The following is a 15899-nucleotide window of genomic DNA, read 5'->3' on the forward strand; positions in this document are numbered from 1 at the left end:
CTACCCTGTTGGCCAGGCTGGTCTTGAATCCTGATCTCAAGTGGTCGGCCTGCCTCAGCCTCCCAAAATGCTGGGATTACAGGTGTGAGCCACCATGCCCGGCCTAGAACAGTAGCTTTCAACCAGGGACAGTTTTGCCATGGGGACCTTTGGCAATATTTGGAGACTTTTTTATTGGTAATTTTTACTGAGATAATTGTAGATTCATATGCAGTAGTAAGAAATAACACAGAGGGATCCTTTGTATACTTTGTTCAGTTTCTCTCAATGGTAACATTTTGCAAAACTAGCATAGGACAACCAGGATACTGGTTTATTTGTGTATGTGTGCATGTGTGTTAAGTTCTGTGCAATCTTACCACTTGCATAGGTTTGTGTTTCCACCACAGTCAAGATACTGAACATTCCCATCATCACAAGGCTCCCTCTTGTTGCTCTTTAATAGCTACACCCACTTCCCTCCTGCCCGCACCCCCTTCATTATCCTGGCAACCACAAAACAGTTCTCCATTTCTGTGACTTTTTCATTTCAACATTATTATATACATAGAATTATACAACATGTCACCTTTGGGAATTGTCTTTTTTCACTCAGCATAATTCCCTGGAGATTCATCTAGGTCATGTGTATCAGTAGTTCACTCCTTTTCATTGCCAAGTAGTAGTCCACAGTATGGATGTACCACAGTGTGTTTAACCATTCACCTGTTAAAGGACATCTGGATGGTTTCCAGTTTAAGGCTATTAATAAAGCTGCAATAAACGTGTGTGCAGGTTTTGGTGTGAACACAGTCTTCATTTCTCTGAGATAATTGCCCAGGAGTGCAACTGCTGGGTCGTATGGTAGTTGTATGTTTAGTTTTGTAAGAACTGCCAACTTTTCCAGAGTGACTATCATCTTACATTTCCATCAGCTGTGTAGGAATGATCCAGTTTCTCCACATCTTGCCAGCATTGGGTGTTATCACTGTTTTAGATTTTAGCCATTTGATAGGTGTGTAGTCTTCAGCCATACCACCCTGAACATACCACATCTCGTCTGATAGGTGTGTACCTATCACAAAACCTCATTAAGGTTTTAATGGGCATTTCCCTAGTGGCTAATGATGTTGAATATCTTTTCATGTCCCTATTTGTCATCTCTGTATCGTCTTTGGTGAAATGACTCTTTATGTCTTTTGTTCATTTTCTAATTGGGTTGTTTTATTTACTGTTGAGTTTTGAGAGTTCTTTATATATTCCAGGTACTAGTCCTTTATCAGATCTGGAGACATACTTGGTTATCACCATGGGGTGGGTGAGAAGAGGTCTGCTACTGGCACCTAGTGGGTAGAGGTCAGGGATGCTGCTAAACATCCTACAGTGTACAGGCCAGCCACCACATCAGAGAATAATCTGCTCCAAAATAGAAATCGTGCCCAGAGTGAGAAACCTTGCTCTAGAAATCCTACAGTGTACAGGCTCTAGAAACCCTGCTCTAGAAACCCTACAGTGTACAGGCCAGCTGCCACATCAGAGAATAATCTGCTCCAAAATAGAAATAGTGCCCAGGGTGAGAAACCCTGCTCTAGATTGACATCCTGAGGGGACCCAGGCTGGAGGGCTCTCCACACACCACATTTTCTCAGAGGTCTTCCTACCTGGGTGAGGTGCAGAGCCCCCTTATTACTCTTGGCTGTTGTAATATTATGACACAGTAAGAAATATCTATTTAGTCTTCATCCCCAGTTCCTGGCATAGAGTTCCTAAAACCTTTGAGCTTTCCTGAATGATAGCAGTGAAAGGAGCATCTTTTGTATTCATAATAAGCCCCTTGCTAACATACCTGAGTTGATAAAGTGGCTCTTTAATCACCTCTGGATGGTGATTGGCCACCAGAGGAATGAACTATGTGATTCGGAACTTTCAACTTCCCTGCCTCCAGGGAGGGGAGAGGGGCTGGGAATTGAGTTAATCAATGGCCAGTGGTTTAATCAATCATGTCTATGTAATGGAATGAACCTCCATAAAACCCCTAACTGATGGGGTTCAGAGAGCTTCTGGATTGGTTAGTGCATTCACATGCTGGGAAGATGAGCACTCCAGCTCCACGGAGACAAAAGCTGCTGTTTGGGGACCGCTCCACACTTCGCCCTGTGTACCTCTTCATCTGGCTGTTCATTTATATCCTTTATAATATCCTACAGGTGTGGTGGTGCACACCTATAGTCCCAGCTACTTGCTGGGTGGGAGGCTCAGGTGGGAGGATCGCTGGAGCCAAGGAGTTCCAGGCAGCAGTGAGCTATGATCATGCCACTTCACACCAGCCTGGGCAACAGAGCAAGACCCTGTCTCTAAAAGAAAAAAAAATTCCTTTCTAGTAAACTGGCAATAATAAAGTGTTTCTCTGAGCTCACAGGTGAGCTGTTATATCAAATTATCAAACCTAATGAGGGGGTTATGGAAGCCCCCAGTTTGTAGCTAGGTCAGATGTAGGAGTGTGGATAACCTGGGGACCCACTACTTGTGATTGACATCTGAAGTTGGGTCAATTTTGTAGGACTGAACCCTTAACCTGTAGGAGGTGCGTTAACTCCAGGTAGTTAGTGTCAAAATTGAATTAAGTTGTAAGACACCCAGCTGGGATTTCCACCAAGAATTGGAAAATTGCTATGGCATAGAAAACCCACACATTTGGGTCAGAAGTATTGTGAGTGGAGAAAGAGTTTTTTCTTTAACTGTACACACACTCTCACACTAGCAACTAACATTGAATGCCTTTTCTGTTTAGGGTATCATGCTTCACACTTTACATGGATCACTTCCTTCAGTTCTCACAGTAACCCTTGGAAGCATGTATCATTCTCTCTCTTTTACAATGAGGAAACTGAAGGTTAGAGGTGACATGACTTGCCCAAGGTGACACAGCTAGAAAGGGGTCTCTGCTCTCAACTGATCTACAGCACTGCCTCCCTAAGATTGTTATTGAAACACCAGGGGTTCAGGCTAGGTCTGCTGCTTGCAGCACAGAAAGCCAGTGACTGAGAGGACGAGTGTTGCCAAGGAAGAAGGTGCTGCAGCGGAGGAGATGGCAGATCAGTCTCAAACCCATCTCCCTGACTAACTAAACTTGGGGGTTTACATAGCAGAGAAGAAATGTAACAACGTATTGGAAAATAGGGCCTAGGGAGGGGTAAGGAAACAAAATCAGGGGTCTGGCATCTCATTGTCTGGTTGCCATGATCTGGTGAGTTTCAGTTCTTTGATGCTTTTTGAGAGGTCTACTAGTCCTTTCCTAAGGAAGGAACTCAGAGAAAACAAATGTTTAAGTTTCAAGCTTTAAGACCAGAAGGGCCCATTTCTATGTTTATCCAAAAGAACTGTCTATGGCAGTGGTCCCCAAGATTTTTGCCACCAGGGACTGGGTTTCATGGAAAACAATTTTTCCACAGATGGGGTGGGAGGTGGTGATTTGGGATAAAACTATTCTGCCAGATCATCAGGCATTAGATTCTCATAAGGAGCACACAACCTCACAGGCACAGTTTTACAACAGAGTTTGTACTCCTATGAGAGTGGAACGCACCACTGATCTGACAGCAGGTGGAGCTCTGGCAGTAATGCTCACTTACCCGCCACTCACCAGTTGTGCAGCCCAGTTTCTTTCTTTCTTTCTTTCTTTCTTTCTTTCTTTCTTTCTTTCTTTCTTTCTTTCTTTCTTTCTTTCTTTCTTTCTTTCTTTTTCTTTCTCTTTCTTTCTTTCTTTTTCCTTTCTTTCTTTCTTTCTTTCTTTCTTTCTCTTTCTCTTTCTTTCTTTCTTTTTCCTTTCTTTCTTTCTTTCTTTCTTTCTTTCTTTCTTTCTTTCTTTCTTTCTTTCTTTCTTTCTTTCTCTTTCTCTCTCTCTCTGCTTCCTTCCTTCCTTTCTTTCTCTTTCTTTTCTTTTCTTTTTTTTCCCTCTCTCCCTCCTTCTTTCTTTCTTTCTTTTTTTTTTCCTGAGACAGAGTCTCGCTCTGTCACCCAGGCTGAAGTGCAGTGACACAATCTTGGCTCACTGCAACCTCTGCCTCCTGGGTTCAAGCAATTCTCCTGCCTCAGCCTCCCAAGTAGCTGGGATTACAGGTGCCCGCCACCACGCCCAGCTAATTTTTTGTATTTTTAATAGAGACAGGGTTTCACCATGTTGGCCAGGCTGGTCTCCAGCTCCTGACCTCAAGTGATCCACCTGCCTCGGTCTTCCAAAGTGCTGGGATTACAGGCTTGAACCTGTAATGATTACAGTATTACAGCCCGGCCTAATACTGATTTCTAAGTACTATCCTGAGATGACCAGCAGAGGGCAGCAGTACATTAAAGTGCTGAAGGAATGACGCTGGACTCTTAGGCTTCATGGTATGTTCTGGGCAAAGGCAGAGCCCGGGCCCTGGGGTGTTGGCATCAATGGACTCAGGAGGAATTTAGAACACAGACAAGGTGGTTAATTTTCTCTCCAAATTGGAGTTATTTGTCTGAAAGTCTATGGTGTGGACTAGGAATGAGAAAATGACTTGGGGCCAGGCGCAGTGGCTCATGCCTGTAATCCCAGCACTTTGGGAGGCCAAGGCGGACGGATCACCTGAGGTCAGGAGTTCAAGACCAGCCTGGCCAACACAGCAAAATCTCATCTCTATTAAAAATATAAAAATTAGCTGGGCGTGGTGGTGTGTGTATGTAATCCCAGCTACTCAGGATGCTGAGGCAGGAGAATCACTTGAACTGGTGAGGCAGAGGTTGCAGTGAGCCAAGATCGTGCTACTGCACTCCAGCCTGGGCAACGGAGCAAGACTCCGTCTCAAAAAAAAAAAAAAAAAAGACTTGGGAAAGTCAAGGCTGGTGGTCCCAGTGCCATGGAGGAATTCTGACTGAGGGGAGACCTCCAAGAGTGCTTAGATAGAGGGCACCTCTCCAGTCCGTGCAGCACCACATGAGTCCCAGGCTGTTGCCAGAGCATGGTGAGTGTGTGTGTGTATGTGTGTGTGTGCGTGCATGCAAATGTCCACCCGCCAGAGCACGGTGAGAGTATGTGTGTGTGTGTGCACGCAAACGCCCACTCCCCAGAGCATGGTGAGAGTGTGTGTGTGCATGCACAAATGTCCACCCTGCCCTCTAGAAAAGCAGCTGAATCATCTTTCCCATATGCCACCCTCTCTCTTGGAGCTGTCTAGTTCTCCATCTTATCGGGGACCTGAGGCAGCTGAATATAAAGGGCGTGGCTGGTGATGCAGGAATGTAGACTGTGGTGGGTGAAGGGCCTGAGAATGCAGCCTCGGGCCTCCTTTCACCCTAGGAAGCCAGAGGAACCTCAGGGAGATGTGAAGCCCCTGAGGTCAGATGCAGAACTGTGCATATATAAATATGCACTTATATAGCTTATTTAAAAAACTTTTAATCTTGAAATAATAGATTCACAAGAAGTTGTAAAAATAGTAGCAAGGCTCTGTGTGCCTTTCGACCAGTTATCCCCAATGGTGATATCTACATTACTTAAGCACAATAGGTAAACGAGGAAATTGACATTGGTACTATCCAGGCCTTATTTGGACTTAGAGAGTTTTACACACACTTATGTGCTTGTGTGTGGGTATAGTTCTATGCAGTTTTATCACATGTATAGATTGGTGTAACTCCCACCACAATCAAGATACGGAACTGTTCCATCACCCCAAAGATCCCTCATGCTACCCTTTTATATTAATATTTATACCCACTCCTCTCTCCCCTCCCTGTCCCTGCCCCTAGCAGTCACTAATCTCTTTTCTGTCCTTATCATCTTGTCATTTCAAGAATGTTACATATATATATATATATATATTTTTTTTTTTTTTTTTTTTTTTTTTTTGAGATAGGGTCTCACTTTGTTGCCCAGGCTGGAGTGCAGTGGCACAATCTTGGCTCACTGCAACCTCCACCTCCTAGGCTAGAGTGATCCTCCTACCCCAGCCTCCCAAGTAGCTGGGACCATAGGTGCGCACCACCATGCCCAGCTGATTTTTTTAATTTTTTGTAGAGATGGGGTTTCACCGTGTTGTCCAGGCTGGATCTCGAATTCCTGAGCTCAAGTGATCCGCCTGTCTCGGCCTCCCAAAATGCTGGGATTACAAGTATGAGCCACTGCGCCCAGCCCTGTATGTTTTTTTTTTGAAATGGAGTTTTGTTCTTGTTGCCCCCACTGGAGTGCAATGTGCGATCTCGGCTCACTGCAACCTCCACCGCCTCCCAGGTTCCATCTCCTGCCTCAGCCTCCCAAGTAGCTGGGATTACAAGTGTGTGCCACCATGTCCAGCTAATTTTTGTATTTTTAGTAGAGATGGGGTTTCACCACGTTGGCCAGGTTGGTCTTGAATTCCTGACCTCCGGTGATCCGCCCACCTCGGCCTCCCAAAGTGCTGGATGACAGGCATGAGCTACTACGCCTGGCCCTATATGTATTTTTACAAGGGATCCACAGCAGTCATCATATTCTCAAAGGCATCCACAGTAAAGTGCTGAGATTGCAGGAGCTTGGTGTGAATTCTACAAGAAGCTGAACAGCAGCAGATCCCATTCTCTTGCCGAGCAGTGCCAGGTGTTCTCTGGGTGTGAGGAAATCATAATCAGCCTCTGTTGAATGATTACTGTGTGTCAGGCACCAACGGCTCAAAGATGTTAAGTAACCTGCCCGAGGCCACACGGCAGCAAGTGGCAGAGCAGGAGTGAGCCAGGTTCTTTCTGTGCCCCTCTGCTTCCGCAGGAGTGATGAAATAGGAGATGCATCTGCACAGAAAGGCTCGGCTGGCCACAAAAACCCAGGCAGGTCCAGAAACCAGTCCTTGAGCCAGCAGGAGGTTTGGGAGCTGCAGATGTGACTAGGAGAGCGCCAGCCCTGGGGGTGCTTCTGGCAAGGGAGCTTGCTGGCCAGGATGGGTGAGCCATGGCTTGCCAGAGGGTGGCCTGCTGGTCTCCTGGTGGCACCAACTTCCTCTAAGTGCCTTCCCAAGTCATGACGATATTTGGTGGTCCAGATAAGTATGTGTGTGTGGGTGGCAGGGAAAGCAGGTGGAATTATCGTGGGAAGATAGTAGAGTTGGCTGACAGTGGTAGATGATGGCACTGGACATTTTTTGGCTACTAATCAGTGGTGGATGTCTCACTAAATTTGGTCAAAGTTCTGCACATGAGTTGGGGCACTTTTTGGAGAAAGCCAGGCCGATCTCACTTAGTCCCTGTCGCCACTTCCTGCCTCCACCTCGTGCCTTTTGGTTGTCCTCTCCTCTCCTGTGTAACCAGGTGGCATGAGCCTTAGGGCACTTCACTTCCTCTCCCCAAAAGAAAGGCCTGGGGCTGGAGTTGGGGACTGGCACTGTGGTGTGCACTGGGATGGTTTTTCTTTCTGTCTGGCTGTTACCTGGGCTCCTCTCTTGTTGAGGTAGGAAAGATGGGACTCCTCCCAGGTTTCCCGTTGGAGTCTGTGTGACCATCCGTGGCCATAGGCTCTGAGGCCCACATCTCCTCTTTCTATCATTACCCCATTTTCCTCTGCAGGGATTACCTCTCTTCCATCTATATATTCTTGCAGGGAGTAATTCCAGCTGCAAAAGCCTGAAGACAGGAGCCAGACCCACCTCGGCCCACCCCATGGAGCAGGGAGGCCACAGAGCTCAGTCATCTAGACAAGCTCTTGTGGGGCTTCGATCTAATGCAGAGCCACCACCTTGGTGGCCACGTGTCCCTGGACTTAGGCTGTGGCCCAGGCTTCCCCACCCTAGCCCAGGATACACTTACTTCTTGCTCAATTTCAAGCCATGAATTCTGGGAGTCCCCAGGATCCTCCCAATCTTCCTCTTGCTTAAATTGGCCGGCATTGGGTCTTTTACCAGTGACCAAAGCACCGCAACTTTAGACACAGTGGAATGCAGACTCGGCCTCATTTGGGTCCCCTCCCTGTGGCCTGCCACACTCAGCAATGAGAGCCCTCGTTGGGGCCCTGCCCAGCTCCCCATGATGTGGAGTAAAGGCTCTGATGGGAAGAGAAATCTCCATTTTATCCCACTATATCTCCTCTTTACAAACTTCCTTTTCCTAATTTTTTTTTTTTTGAGACAGGGTCTTGCTCTGTTGCCCAGGCTGGAGTGCAGTGGTGTGACAATGGCTCACTGTAATCCCAAACTCCTGGGCTCAAGTGATCTGCTCTGTTGCCCAGGCTGGAATGCAGTGGTATGATCATGGCTCATTGTAACCCCAAACTCCTGGGCTCAAGCGATCCTCCTGCCTCAGCCTCCTGAGTAGCTAGGACTATGCGCACCACCAGGCCTAGATAAGTTTATATGATAGGGAAGAGACAGGGTCTCACTGTGTTGCCCAGGCTGGTCTCAAACTCCTTGCCTCAAGTGACCCTCCCACCTCACCTTCCCGAAGTGCGGGGATTACAGGTATGAGCCACCGTACCTGGCTGACACAGACGTCATTTGGGGACTTTTTAGGAGGGTCATGGCTAGGAGAAAAATTTGCTTACTCTGGGTTGGCTGGACAGACGCTGTCTTGGGAAGTAGGGTGGTAGAATGGTCAAGAGCAGTTCAAATCTGGGCTCTACCATGTATGTGCCACATGACCTTGGGCAAATTATTTCATATCTCTAAACCTCAGCTCACAAATCTGTTAAATGGGCATAATAATAGCACTGCAGGATATAAGGATTCATCCTAAAGATTAAATAAGATGATGAATGAAAGTACTTTAGCATATGTCTTAGTTTGCTAGGGCTGCCATAACAAAGCATGCAGGTCCTTGAGGGGCGTCACTTCACTCTGTGTCACTGTGTTACAATGTTGATGAGGGGGAGAAACATCCATTCCTCCCCATGTCTGCATAGGTTTTCTCTGGGTACTCCACTTTCCTCCCACACCCCAAAAGCTGTGAATGGGCGTGTCTGCATGGCCCCGGTCTGAGTGAGTGTGGGTGTGTGTGAATGGCCCTGAAATGGGATGGCATCCTGTCCAGGGCTGGTTCCCACCCTGTGTCCTCAGCTGCTGGAAGAGGCGCCAGCCACCTGAGACCTTGAACGATAATCAGCAGGTTGGAAAGTGAAAGGATGCAACAATTATAAAATAAAAATTAATAAAATCGGCTGGGCACAGTGGCTGACACCTATAATCCCAGCACTTTGCGAGGCTGAGGTGGGTGGATCAGTTGAGGCCAGGAGTTTGAGACCAGCCTGGCCAACATGGTGAAACCTCGTCTCTATAGTAAAAACAATAATTATCTGGGTGTAGTGGTGCATGTCTGTAATCCCAGCTACTCGGGAGGCTGAGGCAGGAGAATTGCTTGAACCCAGGAGGTGGAGGTTGTGGTGCGCCTAGATAGTGCCATTGCACTTCAGCCTGGGCAACAGAGCGAGACTGCATCTCAAAAAAAAAATTCATAAAATCTACAATAATCATAGAGATGCACTGCCATAACAGATGCAGTAGGAAAGGGCCCAGTGAGCCCACAGCATTCAGGATTATTTGTTTCTGAACTGCATGGTGCTCCTTCCAATGTTTGCTTTGCAGACATTTATTCCTTGATTTAACCCACCATGACTAGGACCACCATCACTCACTGATTCACCAGAAACCAGAAAATTGTCTTACTTGTTTTTATTAATCTTTCTTAAAGATATGTATGGCTCACATTTATTTTATTTTTTGAGACAGAGTTTCGCTCTTGTCGCCCAGGCTGGAGTGCAGTGGTGCAATCTTGGCTCACTGCAACCTCTGCTTGCTGGGTTCAAGCGATTCTCCTGCCTCAGCCTCCCAAGTATGTATCTGGGATTACAGGTGTGTACCAGCGCACTCGGCTAATTTTTTTTTCTTTTTCTTTTCTTTTTTTTTTTTTTTGAGACAGAGTCTTGCTCTGTCACCCAGGCTGGAGTGCAGTGGCGTGATCTTGGCTCGCTGCAACCTCCACCTCCTGAGTTCAAGCGATTCTCCTGCCTCAGCCTCCTGAGTAGCTGGGACTACAGGTGCATGCCACCACTCCTGGCTAATTTTTTTTTTTTTTGAGATGGAGTCTCACTCTGTCACCCAGGCTGGAGTGCCGTGTCGCAATCTCGGCTCACTGCAAGCTCCACCTCCTGGGTTCATGCCATTTTTCTGCCTCAGCCTCCCGAGTAGCTGGGACTGTAGGCGCCTGCCACCACGCCCAGCTAATTTTTTGTATATTTAGTAGAGACACGGTTTCACTGTGTTAGCCAGGATGGCCTCCATCTCCTGACCTCGTGATCCACCTGCCTCAGCCTCCCAGAGTGCTGGGATTACAGGCGTGAGCCACCGCTCCCGGTCCTCCTGGCTAATTTTTGTAGTTTTAGTAGAGACAACATTTCACCATGTTCACCAGGCTGGTCTTGAACTCATGATCTCAGGTGGTCTGTCCGCCTCGGCCTCCCAAAGTGCTAGGATTACAGGCGTGAGCCATCGCACTGGGCCTAATTTTGTATTTTTAGTAGAGACGGGGTTTCATCATGTTGGTCAAGCTGGTCTCGAACTCCTGACCTCAGGTGATCCACATGCTTTGGCCTCCCAAAGTGCTGGGATTACAGGCGTGAGCCAAGGCGTCCAGCCTATTTCTATTTTTAATATTAGAAGTGCCTGGGGTTTTTATTTTGAAGTTTGGTGATGCTTTTTTGACCAGAAATATGCCGTAGGAACTTAACTCTTGTTTGTATTAGTTAGCCTATGGTAAAATTGGTTTCGTTATACGTTGTTTCACTTAAAGTCACAGTTTATAAGAACCCACTGATGATAAGTGAGAACTTACTTTACCACAAAATGGTTGGCTTAAAATAACAACCTTGCCGTCTCACAGTTCTGGAGATTAGAAGACAAAAATCAGGGTGTTGTGAGGGTCAGGTCCTTGTGAGAGCTGGAGGGAAGGATCCGTTGGAGGCCTCTTGCTGGCCTGTGGATGGCTGTCTTTATGTTCACATGGTTTTCCCTGTATCTTCATTTCATCTTTCCTCTGTGTCCAAATTGTCCCATTTTATAAGGACACCCATCAGACTGAACACCCATCACTGGGCCCACCCTAATGACCCCACTTTTACTTGATCACGTCTGTAAGGACTCTATCTCCAAATCAGGTTACATTCTGAGGTAGGGGGGTTGGGGGAGGACACAATTTGACCATATCAGCATAGTACATAGCACATAGTAAGTACTAAATAAATGCTAGCTGCTATTATTCTAATAATGGTACTGCAATCCATGATTACTTACAGTGAACACCCCTGGAAGTCAGGTGACCCTGGTATCCTGGCTGAAAATCAGGCAGCCCTGTGGGTTCCCTATCTGATTACACTGGTGTAAGGGGCTGGGCAGCAGACAAGTGGATTTGCACATGAAGGCCTTGAATTGAGTGTGCTGAAGCTGGGACTTGAACTAGGACTCTTGGCCAGATCTGATGGGGCTGGGGCCAGGCACCAGAGCTGAAGCCACGTGTGGCCTGGTGTCATCTTCATTAGCTTGTTGTCCAGGAAAAATATGGCTCCGCAGACCTGCTGGGGAAGATCTGAGCTTCAGGGTTCCTGTCTGCCAGGGGTGCTAGAGTCAGGGTCTGTGGTCTCCCCATAGTTCTGGGACCTATCCTGGAGATCTCCTTGCATCTCAGGACATCATTGTCTTATTCAAAACACTTTTTTTTTTTTTTTGAGATGGAGTTTCACTCTTGTTGCCCAGGCTGGAGTGTAATGGTGTGATCTCCGCTCACCGCAACCTCTGACGGGTTCAAGTGATTCTCCTGCCTCAGCCTCCCAAGTAGCCGGGATTATAGGCATGTGCCACCGTGCCCAGCTAATTTTGTATTTTTAATAGAGACGGGGTTTCTCCATGTTGGTCAGGCTGGTCTCGAACTCCCAACGTCAGGTTATCTGGCCACCTCAGCCTCCCAAAGTGCTGAGATTACAGGCGTAAGCCACCGCACCTGGCCTTTTGTGTGTGTGTGTGTGTGTGATGGAGTCTCACTCTGTTACCCAGACTGGAATGCAGTGGCATGATCTTGGTCACTGCAACCTCCACCTCCGGGTTCAAGTGATTCTCTTGGGTTCAAGCGATTCTCCTGCCTCAGCCTCTTGAGTTGCTGGGATTACAGGCATCTGCCACCATGCCCAGCTAATTTTTGTATTTTTAGTAGAGACTGGGTTTCACCATGTTGGCCAGGCTGGTCTTGAACTCCTGACCTTAAGTGGTCCACCCGCCTTGGCCTCCCAAAGTGCTGGGATTACAGGTGTGAGCCACTGCGTCTGGCCTCAAAGCACTTTTAGTTGCCATTGACAAGACCCACTACAACTAATGTAAGAAAAAAAAGTAAGGGAGGAGTTGTGGCAGAGTGCCAGGGGAGAGGAGGATTTGGAGGATACACACGTGTCCCATGAAACTCCTAGGCATAGTGTACAGCAGTCCTCCTAGGGCTGGGACCAGTAACTGGGATGGTGGACCTCAGAACTGAAGCGTTGCTGCCTCTTGCATTCTCTCGGAGGCCGTTTACTCTCCCCTCTCAGTTTCCTGTCCATCTGCTTCTTCTCTCTCTCTGCAGATCCCTTCCCAGCTTCTCCAGGCACAGGCTGCCGTCACTGGGACACCAGCCTCGGGCTTGTCAGAGACATTTAACTGCGCCACTGACTAGTGTCCTTGAGTCCCAATTCCACATTTTTGGGAGAGAGAATCTAACTGGCAGACAGTCCTGGTTGCCTCCTTAAAAGTGACCTGCCCCTTCGTTCTTGTCAAGAAAACTCCAGTTTTGTTTCAGGTGCCAACCAATGTGCCCCACCCCAGGTGACTGACTGTGATGGTCTAAGACGAACTTATTATTATTTTTTTGCCAGATACTTGATTCCACAGCCTCCATACAACTGTGTGATTCAGTCCTGGTAAAGGAGGCATCACTGTGTTCCTACTGGGGGCCTCATGGAAAAGGTCTTGGTTTCTTAATATCAGATGTGATTTCTGGAGCTGCAGCAGCTGTGACATTACAATGTGACAACCATAGGGACAAGAAGCCAATATGTTGAGGATGGTAGGGTGAAAGAATGGAAAGTGCCAGGGTTTTGATACTGCTAAGCTATGTGAGCAGTCCTGGGCATCGTCTTTTGGACTTCTTGTTTGTGCAAAAAGTGTACTCATGTTGTTTAAATCATCATTAGTTGGGTTTTCTGTTACTTGTAGCCATAACATTCCTAACATAACCTAATTGCAAGGAGCAGAAACCGAATGCAAACTGGCTCAATTTTAAATAAAAAAGGAGGGGAAGGAAGACTGGTTCATGTAATAAAATCCAGAGGAATGACTAGATTGGCCCCAGGGGCTCAGGAAGTCATCAGAGAATGTGCTCCATTCTCTACAGTTTCCGTGGCTCTGCCTGCCTCTGAGTTTTGGCTTTATCCTCAGGGTCTCCCTTCCCTCAAGATCCCAACACTGGCTATGGCAATTCCAGAGCTTTCATTTTCACTCCATACCCCATAGAACAAGAGAGGGAGCAGGAGAGGGGCTCTCTCGTTCTTCCTTAGAGGAGTCCTGAGTTTCACTGTGATTGGACCAGCCTGGGTCAAGTGCTCATCTCTCAACCAATCACAGACCAAAGGAGATACGCTGATTGGCACATGTCTGGACTCCCAACCTCCCCACGAACACCAGGCGACAGGGGTGATTTGTTGGCATACTCTCATCTCAGACTGAAGGTGGTGTTGTCCCACTCTGACCGCATGAGAGAGGGGCGGCTTCCGAAAAGAAATTTGAGGTACTCTTAGCAGAATGGAGGGGAAATACATGTTGGACGGCAAACCACAGGTGTCCACCTCCAGCATATGTCCCTTGCTGATCAAGTCAGCTGTGACAGGAAGGGCAGGATCGTGTAGTACAGGCAAGTCTACTGGGATGGGGGTGCAGTTCTCCCATAAGGGGAATGACGGCTGGACAGATATCTCAGGACGTCTCCACCACCGCTGTTAGGGTTTGTGGCTCCAAGACACTGTGCTGGTGTGATTGCCACGTGCCTCAGAACATTCAGCTGGTCATGCTTCTCTAGCCGTCTCCACTGGCCTGGTACAGGTCTGCAGGGGGCCTAGGGGTCGGCCAAGGAAATGCTGTGGTTGAAGAAGCCTCCTGGGTTGCAGCTGCATATGCTGGGCAGGGCTTAGGATGTACTTATACAGGAGCCCTGTCCCTACCCATGCCCACTGGCTGTGCCTTGTATCCTCAAGCTGTGCAGCACAGACATCAGTTTCCTCCCACACTCTTCCCTACCCCCACCACGAAGTTCTTCCATTCCAAGTGGGCACAGAGGTTTCTGTAGAGAGAACTGGGCCAAGGTGACTTCTAATGTCCTATGATACTCAGGTATAGGAAAAGGTCAATGTTACTCAAAGTATGCCATGCATATTACTGTGGTATGTGACATAGTTTCTTTTAATAGACATGTATTGTATAAGTATACATTAATTTATATATACATTTTTAAACATGTGTTATTTTAAAAATATTTTTATTCTAAAATAAGGCCAGGGTGGTGGCTCACGCCTGTAATCCCAGCACTTTGGGAGGCCGAGGCGGGTGGATTATGAGGTCAGGAGATCAAGACCATCCTGGCTAACACAGTGAAACCCCGTCTCTACTAAAAATACAAAAAAAAATTACCCGGGCGTGGTGGCAGGCGCATGTAGTCCCAGCTACTCGGGAGGCTGAGGCGGGAGAATGGCATGAACCCGGGAGGCGAGGCGGAGCTTGCAGTGAGCCAAGATCGCGCCACTGCATTCCAGCCTGGGTGACAAAGCGAGACTCTGTCTCAAAAAAATATATATATATATATTTATTATAAAATAAAATAAAGACAGAAAAACCTACAGAAGATGTAAAGCTGAAAGTAGTATTATAAATATTACAAGGCAAACACCCCAAACCCAAGAACCAGAGAGTTCTCTGTCCCCATCACAGCCTCCTGCCTCCCTGCAAAAGCAACTACTGCCTGGCTGACACGGTAACCACTCCCTTACTTGTGTTTCATCACCCAAGTGGGCATTCCTAGATACTCTGGTTCAGTCTTGCCTCGGTGAAAATATATCTCTTTTTTTTTTTTTTGAGAAGGAGTCTCGCTCTGTCACCCAGGTTGGAGTTCAGTGGTGCGATCTCGGCTCTCTGCAACCTCCGCCTCCCAGGTTCAAGCAATTCTTCTGCCTCAGCCTCCCCAGTAGCTGGGACTACAGGCACCTGCCACCCCACCTGGCTGATTTTTGCATTTGTAGTAGAGATGGGGTTTCACTGTGTTGGCCAGGCTGATCTCGAACTCCTGACCTCAGGTGATCCGTCCGCCTCAGCCTCCCATTGAATATATATCTTTTACCTCTCTGTTAATCTACAGGTTCTCCCTTCATTGCTTTCTTTTCCTTTCAGTTTATCTGTTGAAGAACCTGGGCCATTTGACTGTGGTGTTTCTGTTGTATTTTGCTGGCTGCCCACTCACGCCCACTTATGCTCCTTTCTCTGTATTTCCTGCCCATGTCAGCTGGATCTAGAAGTTTGATCAGACTCTGCTTGCACCTCTTTGGCGAGGCTCTGGGTGGTGACGTGTTCCTTCATTGGGGAGGCATAATGTCCAGCTGCTTTTCCTTTGTGGTGTTCACACTATCGATGCTCAATACCTAGGTCCATTAATTTACTGGGAGTTGCAAAATAGTGACATGTTTTTTTTTCATTGTGCCGTGATTCAGATTTTATTGCTTCTCAATTTTGTCATTCCACACAATTTGTGAGTAAATAGACTTCGAGAAAATAGGCTGCGGGTGCTAGACAGATGATGGCAACATTAGTGAGACGGCTCCAGCATTTTACATAAGATAATGGAAAGAGCCGCAGCCGCCACCACTACCAAATGATGATATT

The sequence above is a fragment of the Gorilla gorilla genome, chromosome 11 (assembly GCF_029281585.2).
Source record: "Gorilla gorilla gorilla isolate KB3781 chromosome 11, NHGRI_mGorGor1-v2.1_pri, whole genome shotgun sequence".
In the NCBI taxonomy this organism is placed as follows: Eukaryota; Metazoa; Chordata; class Mammalia; order Primates; family Hominidae; genus Gorilla; species Gorilla gorilla.